The sequence below is a fragment of the Ornithodoros turicata genome, chromosome 3, assembly GCF_037126465.1.
Source record: "Ornithodoros turicata isolate Travis chromosome 3, ASM3712646v1, whole genome shotgun sequence".
Taxonomy (NCBI): domain Eukaryota; kingdom Metazoa; phylum Arthropoda; class Arachnida; order Ixodida; family Argasidae; genus Ornithodoros; species Ornithodoros turicata.
Window position 1 is genome coordinate 64,261,897 of NC_088203.1, and position 8,815 is coordinate 64,270,711.

An 8,815-nucleotide genomic window follows, 5' to 3' on the forward strand; every position below is an offset into this window, starting at 1 on the left:
TTTTGAGTTTGTTTCAGGTGTTCACTCGATTGATATCAATAAAAATATTCTGCGAGTTGGGAATTATGTATGCAGGATGTATCAGTTGTGTCTGTTGATTTCCTCTGTAGGAAACTTTTAAATATTTCTTGCTTAGAAAATGATTGCCTGAAATAATATTGTCTTGTATTTGTTTCAGTTGTTCACTCGAATGACACTAATAAAAAATAATGGAATTGAGTCGAATATACTCTGAGTTGTGAAAGCCTCATATTTCTGAGTTGCATTTCAGATGTGTTGTTTCTGTGTGTTCATCTATGTAGAACTTTCTGTTGCAAGATACTATAAAATTCGAAGTAAATCAATTAAATTTGCAATGTTTCTCGTTTTGATTGAGTATTGTTTCGCTGACGTTAGCATAATATTTCTCGCTTGCTTTGAAAATGTTTGTCTAGAACCGGTTTGCTGGGATATCGTTGTCTGTTCTTCGTGTTTGCTTGCTATTGATTGTTTTCACAGAATTCTTGTTGTGTTTTTCAGAATCAAATAATACTAACATCTATTTGCGATAATTGTACAATAAAATATATCGGCTTTGTACTAACTTCGGGGTAACAATTGGCCTTGAGAACATCCTGTTTGCTGAAAGAAGGAAAGGAATGTGTGATAGAGTGACCCCCACACCTTTGAGTGACAAAGCATACATAGTTTCCTCGCTTTGGTTCTACAGAGAGGGTGAGAGGATAGGTCTCCTCACTTTGAGGAAAATGGTAAAAAAACCGAGAGTCTTGGTTGTTTCTCATTGTACGGCCGAATGTTGCCTTTACGCCGTACTATCGTTACAAGATAGTGTGTGCCAGTAGCCCCTTGTGCCCGGAGTGTGGTGTGCCAGCGACTGCGGACCATGTGATCATCGCATGTGCCACTTACAGGAGGGAGCGTCACTTGTTGGCAAACGACTTTGCGCGGATTGACAGCCGACCCCTTCACCTCAGACTCATTTTGGGCCCATGGGACAAACGAAAGCAGATGTCCTTCTTGCGACCCAGACAACACGAAACTTTGTAGGGACATCCCAAACAGGTCCCAACATCCGCAGTCCCACATGCGAGGTTTCTGGTACATTGATAGGATGTTCGTTTGAAACGCAGGATTTGAAATCCGCGAAATCGCCCCATTGAAGCTACATTGGGACGTGCGGTGATGAGCGGTACGGAAAGCGGTGGTAAGGGGGTTGTCAGAGAATTCGAGTGTAAGAGATGCGAGCGCTGCGCCATCTGTCGAGAACGTTTGCAACTGGCCCAAATAATGATTATACTATATGATAATAATCAATACCCAAATAATGAAAAGAAAAAATAAGAACTGTTGATTCTGAATTATTAGAACATCTTATTGCGTCCGAAAAATAAGGAAACAGTATTGTTTTGTTTACTACGGCGGAGAAATGTGCCTTTAGTAAAGTTTAGCCGTTTAGCTATCTGATTCCGGCCGTTCCGGTGTTTCTTTGTCCTGGGCGTCCGGTGTGATGCGCGGCGTGAGCGGGTACTATGAAAACTTCGTGAGCAATGACAAGCAAAAGTAAGTATATTTAGACTTTCCACACTTCTTGAACTGCATGTTATATGACTACTATTGTGGATGCAGGCGCATCGTGACCAGTTATTACCACGGCAGTCAGATGCAGCTGAAGCACAAAGCGCGTCTCCCGCTTCACTCTTTGCAGACGAGGTGACATTTTGGAATATATGAGAGCTGCATAGCCTTGAGAGATACCTCAGTATGGAGAAATCCAGACAAACTGTTCACCATCACTTAAGGAAAGCGGTGCAAGAAAGCTGTTACCTAACCACTGTTACCTAACGCTATACATAACTATCAACACTACCATTTATAACGCCACCAACATTACTATATTCTTTTCCACAAGGAAGCCAAAACACCCCCAATGCTTCGTACAGTGAACATAGCGAAGTTGAAAAGGATGATTCATTGGAGCTGCAGGGCTGCATCCCAGTAGGGTATATTGAAGGTATGTAGGGAACGTGACTTTCCCTTCATAGGTTTCTGACAGTCCTGTTCATAGTGCTGAGCAGGGTTTGTGCATGTGTTGGTATTAAAATAGGAATATTTTTCAGGACCATCTCATATGCCTAGCGTAACAGCAGCATCAAGCTTCAGAGTACCTGAACTGTCTCACATGCTCTCCCAGGAACATTCTGGTTTGTCCTGATATCCGATTTGTTGCAATAGGAAAGGCTGCTCTGGTCTATTTCTTTGCGCGCACTCTGTTTTCTCTTTCACTCTATTACGAGCTTGTGATATTTCTGATTTCTGACATCGCTGCATATTCACCTGTACATTTAGTTATTTCTATACTTGAATTGCAGCGCTTCGCCCCACCTCTGCGTCTGCTCCTCCCTCGGCTGTCCAAACCAGAAGTGTACCTGAATTGCCCCACACACTGTACCAGAACATTCCGGTTTGTACAAATGTGTGATTTTTTGCAACAACATATACTTTTTCAGACAGTTTCCTTCCATATTCACTGAATTTCTTCTTGATATTGTGTATGAGCTTGTGATATACCATGTCTCCCATTTGTGACATCGCTGCATAATCACGTGTACATTCAATTCTCTCTGTATAATGACATCTTGGATGTGCCGTGCGACGGCGGGGGGTCTATAGGACAGACTTTCGGTCAAAATCATTATCAAATAACCTTGGTTTTGATACATCACTTGCTTTTTCTGGTTGAATAATTACATTCCCCTCTCTGCAGGATGTGTTTATACGTTGAAATTGTTATCTCTTATCCATACTTCTTTCTGTAAGAAATGCCTCACTCACTGTGTACTTGCAGGCTGCTTGGTAGGAAATGCCAGCGATCCTGGTGAGAATACCCTCAAGGAAGTAAAGGGTGCAGCCATGTCGTGGCTACGCCACGCACCTCAAGCAGATGAGAGGCAGCAGCAGAAAGCTGGTGTGTGAAGACTGTGACAGACTGTGCGCGGTGTGGCTTATTGGAGTACAAACTTTACCTCATTGTTTTTTGTGCAGTATGTTATATGTTTGTTGCAGCTCCTACCTGTCTTTCACTGTCAGACATAACTATTTGCATGTTTTCGCATTTTTAGTCATCTTTCAGTCTTATATGTTTCTGATCTGCTCAGCGCAGTGCAGTGTAGGGGTGCCTACATAACTATTTGCGTGTCTTCGCAGCACACTACAGTGACTTTTTTAGTCAGTTTTCACTAGTGTCTTGTTTGTTGCTGATCTGCTCAGTGCAGTGCAGTGTAGAGGTGCCTACATAACTATTTGCTTGTTTTTGCAGCTCCGTACAGTGCCTTTTTTAGTCATTTTCCACTAGTCTTATCCACTTCAGTCATTTTCCACTAGTGCTCAGCACAGTGCACTGCAGTGTAGAGGTCCCTACATAACTATTTGCGTGTTTTCGCAGCACAGTACTTTGCCTTCCTTAGGAACTTAACACTACGCGCAGTTACTACTACTACATCCCATTTGAAATTTCGTGCCACCTTTTCCTTGGTGCATTGGTAAGTTGCATTATCAGCGTTCGACGCCGTGGTGTGATGCAGAAAGTATTTTGTAAATGTTGCATATTATAATGCCTATACTTGCTCATAATGTGCCTAAACTTCTCATATCTCACCATGTCATCCTATTTGCCTCTTTGAATTCCTTTAGAAGCAGCAGCTGTAACCCCGCATTTTAGTGGGATTTGTGTCTTTTAAGGAAAGAGCTATAACCCTGTACAAGTGTTTGCTCGAACTGTGATATTTTATTAGCCTCAAACTATTGATGATCAACATACTGGTTGGTAACACGTGCTAATCAAAAGGAACAATAAAATGTTGTCATGTTTACCCAAGGTGTGTGCATGTTGCTTGCAGTGCTCTGTACATTATATAGCTTAAAAAGTGGAAAGAACAGCACTGACAAGGGGAGGGGGACGAGGGGGGAGCTTTTCAGCGACATCCCATTCATGACTGAAGCACATCCCTCAGGGACATCCACGGAATATCCTTGAAACATTTCTCGGTGTCTCATTTTTTTCATTTTTCAGACATGTTTAGGTTGTGTTTGGAACATCCCTGGGATGTCCGCAACATCCCCATTGTGACATCCCAGTGACGTTTCTCGGATCATTTCGTGTTGTCTGGGGACCCTTTATCAAGTTCCTGGAAACTACCGGCCTGATCGACTCCCTCCAAGACCCCGTCAGCGTCGTCAGCATCATCCTCATCACCATCCTCTCATTTTTCCCCAATAGCATGGGGTAGCATTCTGCTCAATGAGCGGAAGTCATCCCCATATCATCGTCATCATGTATCTCTCTCTCTCTCTCTCTCTCATTGTAACACGTCTATTTTCTGTGTGGGGGATTTATAAAACAAAGTAAGGTTTGTAGTATGTGTTAGACTGAAAATTGTATAGTGTTCGATTAGATGAAGTCACAAGGTGATTTTATGGTGGTTCAAATGATAGATTATTTTCCTCTGTTGTTTACGTGTTGGAGAATGCGCTGCTTAGAGAAACCGTTTCGCTCCGATATCGATGTCTGTTCTTAGTTCTTTTTGCTTGCTATTGTTTGTGTTCCTCTGATTCTTCAGTGTTAAGTCTGTGCTAGTCACAGTTGGAAGTTGTTAAATTTGTAATGTTTTTCGTTTTGATAGATTGTTTCGCTATTATTTTCCTGCATGTTTTCTTAGTTCCTTGTTCGCGCCGCGAAGCAACTGCGGCTATAAGCAGCGTACAGACGCGGACAGATGGAGAGAGGACAGCAGGGAGGAATGGGGGACAGAGGGTTAGTATGCGTCCTGGGACGACTTCAGGGGAACTGTGCCGACATTCGTCTCGAAAGTCTTTGGAAAACACAGGGAAAACCTCAGATAGCACAGCCGGTGACAGGATTCGAACCCGTGTCACCTCCCAGTTTCATTGTGGAAAGCGATGGTCTTAACCACTATCTCAGGGGAGCTGGTTTTCCTTCATATATCTGTTGTTTGCGTGTTGGAGGATGCGCAGGTTTGGCTCTCTATTAGTGGCCCTTGATCGTGTTGTGTTGTTTCTCATTATTTCCTTACGTCTGTGCTATTCACTTAGTAAGAAATTGATTAATTAAAAGTTGTGTCATATTGGAACAAAACATATGCAGCTTAGATTCCATGTTGTGCTCGAAATTCCTTACAGCACTTCATAAGAAAGTCCCCGTTACGTGATAATGGGGAAATTGTTAGTGTTGCAATAATGGTGATCACGACTCAGACTTGTTATAATAAAACTTGTAATTTTGATTGTAATCGTATTGATTAATATTGTCTTCTTTACCTAAATCTAGTGTTCTTTGTTATGGATTTTATTTCCTTTTTTGTTCTTGTTGTCCCTCTGTGTTCCTGTGGTCTTTCATGGTCTCTGTTCTGCACAATTAATTACTTACATCTATTAGAACTTGAAACCCCACTATTGTTAGTGTTGCAATGATGGTGGTCAGACTTAGATCAGACCTTAGATCTTAGACTTTTTATAACAAAACTTGTAACTGTGAGTGTAATCGTATTGATTAAGAATATCTTCTTTAACTAGATGTGGTGTCCTTTGATATAGATTTTAATTCCTCTTCTGTTTATATCGTACTTCTACAGGGTGTCCCAGAAAACGTGTCATTGAATTATAATAAAGAAACTACGCCACCTAGAATCATGCGGTCAAGAGCATTTGTTGTTATTAGGTTTTTGCAACCTCCTAATGCGAATGTCATGTACTCCAAGGTTAATTATGTAAATATTTGCGAACTCAACTCGGAAATTTGCCAAGTAAAGGTCACTTTTTACCCCACCAATATGAAGAGCGTGCCGAATTCACTCAAATTCATGATAATTCACAGTGATATTCACGAGCTATCCCATCGGAAAAAATAGCCGAATACCATGCTTTTCGGAGCACCCGTCCATAGCGCGCGATGACTTTTTGAGCGCAATCGCTCTGAGTGCGACGAAAGGAGGTCCCGAAGCAAGCCCACAGAGTGATAGTAGAAAAAGTAACAGTTCCTAAAATTGGGAGAGGGAAAGCATTATCCCAGCGAAAGTCGGACGTGATAAGCCGTGCCTGTTTTATCTCTTTCTGCGATGTCGGGGAGGGCTGAGTTTCGAACCTCCTTTCGTCGGACTGACAAAGATTGCGCTGGAAAATCCATCGTGCGCTATTCTGTGCGACCTCCGTAGAGCATGATGTTCGGCTATTTTTTCCGATGGGATAGCTCCTGAATATTCCTGTCAATTATCATTAATTTGACTAAATTAGACACGGTCTTCACATTGGTGGGGTAAAAAAGTGACATTTACTAGGCAAATTTCCGACTTAAGCTCGCGAAAATTTACATAATTAAACTTGCGTTACACGACATTCACATGAGGAGGTGGCAAAAACCCAGTAAGAACAAATGCCATTGACCGCATGGTGGTGTAGTTTTTTTATAATTCAATGACACGTTTTCTGGGACACCCTGTATGTGGCCCATGGCCTTCCAGGGTCTCTGTCGTGCACAATGAATTACTTAGATCTATCAGAACATGTTTTTTGAAATTAAAACCCCACTATTGCAATGATGGTGCTCACGTATAGGAATCTTAGACTTTTAATAATAAAACTTTAATTTTGATTGTTATTATATTGGTTAAGAATATCTTCTTTGATTAAAAGTTGCGTCCTGTGATATAGCTTCATTGTAAACTTAAATAACTTTAAACGTAACAAAATAAAAATAGAAGTCGGCGTACTTGAATTGATCTCCGTGAATTGCTTACGGCGAACATCTGTAAATATTGTGCGTATGTGCCTTCGCGCACCATACTTGGCGCAAAAGCATATCTGATTAGAATAAACATTCAAGAGGAAGTCATTTAAATACATTGTTATTTATAGCTATTTTTCCATTCTAGTCATGTTATGTGGCTACATAAATGATTCCGGAAAAGAAAAACAGCAACAGCATGGCTAATGGAATGTTGCTGGCCGAAGAGGTGAGCTGTTAAGATTACAAATGTATCATACGGTTCTGTTGTAAAGTGAGAAACTGTGAAGTAGTGCACAAATTCGTGCACTACTTTCATAAAACAGGAAACGAGACAAGGAAAGTCATCCATGCATCATATCATGAATTGTAATGTATCACTATTTCGTATTCACATGTTTCCATTAAGTGAATGAGCTAATGAAATAATTTCATTTCATCGTCATGCTTTGTGTTTACCTGGAAGTCACATTTTTAAGGCTTGTCATTTTTTGTCTAGAATGGGATTTATGTTAACGTTGTATGAAATAACGGACACATATCAACACGTATGCAGCTTGTGCACGTTAAAACCAGCCATGTCAAGTCAAATGCCTGTTTTTTAATATTGTAGACTATTTACGGTTGCTCTTTGCTTCTGGCAGGTTTACTCATTTCAGAAGCAAGAGTTGTACCACTGTAAGGCGAATGGGAATAAACTGACGTCGACAGATATAGGTGTTCTTTCTTGGCCAGTGAATGTAGGATGACCTCAAAAAACGTCACAACAAAGCCAATATTCATCCAGCTCTCCACAAGGAGCTAACCCCACATAGTAGCATGCTTCACAGCAACATCAACACTATCTTGTGCGTGTGCACATTACGCAACATGCTGTATCGTGCTGTGGTACGATAACATACTGTTCGTATCACAGCATGTATCTATATATAACAAGGGCCCTAAGAGCACACTGCATGGCTTATACAAAGCTGAATCCATACCTGCCTGCAACATATGCAGGCTATCAATGCAGGCTCCAATACTCATTTTGACTTTTGGCCGCTATGAAACATCTTCGGCCGTGATGAGACCACCTTCGGCCGTATTGCGACTTTGGCCGTAATGAGACACGTGGGAATTAAAGGTTTATTGGCCGTATCGAGACTTTGGCTGTATTGAGACTTTCGGCCGTAATGCGATACAATCCCGATGACTGCAGAAGAGAACGCCTATATGCTGCCCACATGAAAACACGGTGTCGCATCGCACAGTGTTTTGGAGTCCTCAGATGCGGTTCCGTTGCCTATACAGGACCCTTCTGTTCTGTTCTGTTCTTTAATGGGTAAGGAATTCTCCAGACCAGTCATGTAATATCATTACACCATGCGCTATTCTTCACGACCTATGCCTCGCATACAAGATGAGTGACCCTCCAGAGAGCAGTGAAAAGGGTGACTCTCAGGATGTGCGCGAAACCAGGCGAGAAAGCCCCGAGGAGCCAGAAGGACCCCGTGGAAACAGTCGTGGGTTTCAGATCAGGCAGCAATTGATAACGCGGTGTTTTTGTTAGGTACTGTTTTCTTGTCTTTTCTTTTGTGTGTGTGTGTGTGTGGTTTTAAGTGTCTCAACTGTTCCACTCTGAAATAAGTGCGTAAAAAGGGTGATGCGGTGATATTTTAAAATCAAGCAACACAGGAAAAGGTGCTGCATCCAGGATTTTTGTTTCTGTTGTTCATGTTATTGGCCTGCTTCTGCTAATTTCTCATTGTTCACTGCATGTTTGCTTTCGTTTTAAAATTCGCTGTTCACATAATCCATCTGTTTTGAAATAAATGTATCACAAACAGAGCTAATTCCAAGTAATGAAGTTGCGGTAACTAATTGCTCTAGAGATGCTATTGCATTGTCTGTGAAGTTTGTTTTAGTCAAATGTACATGCGATACTGAGTAGCCTGAAGTAACTGAGAAGCAAGGCAATTAGATTGCATGGGTAACTGTAACTGTCAAAGTACTGTAAACATACTTTTATTCGCGATG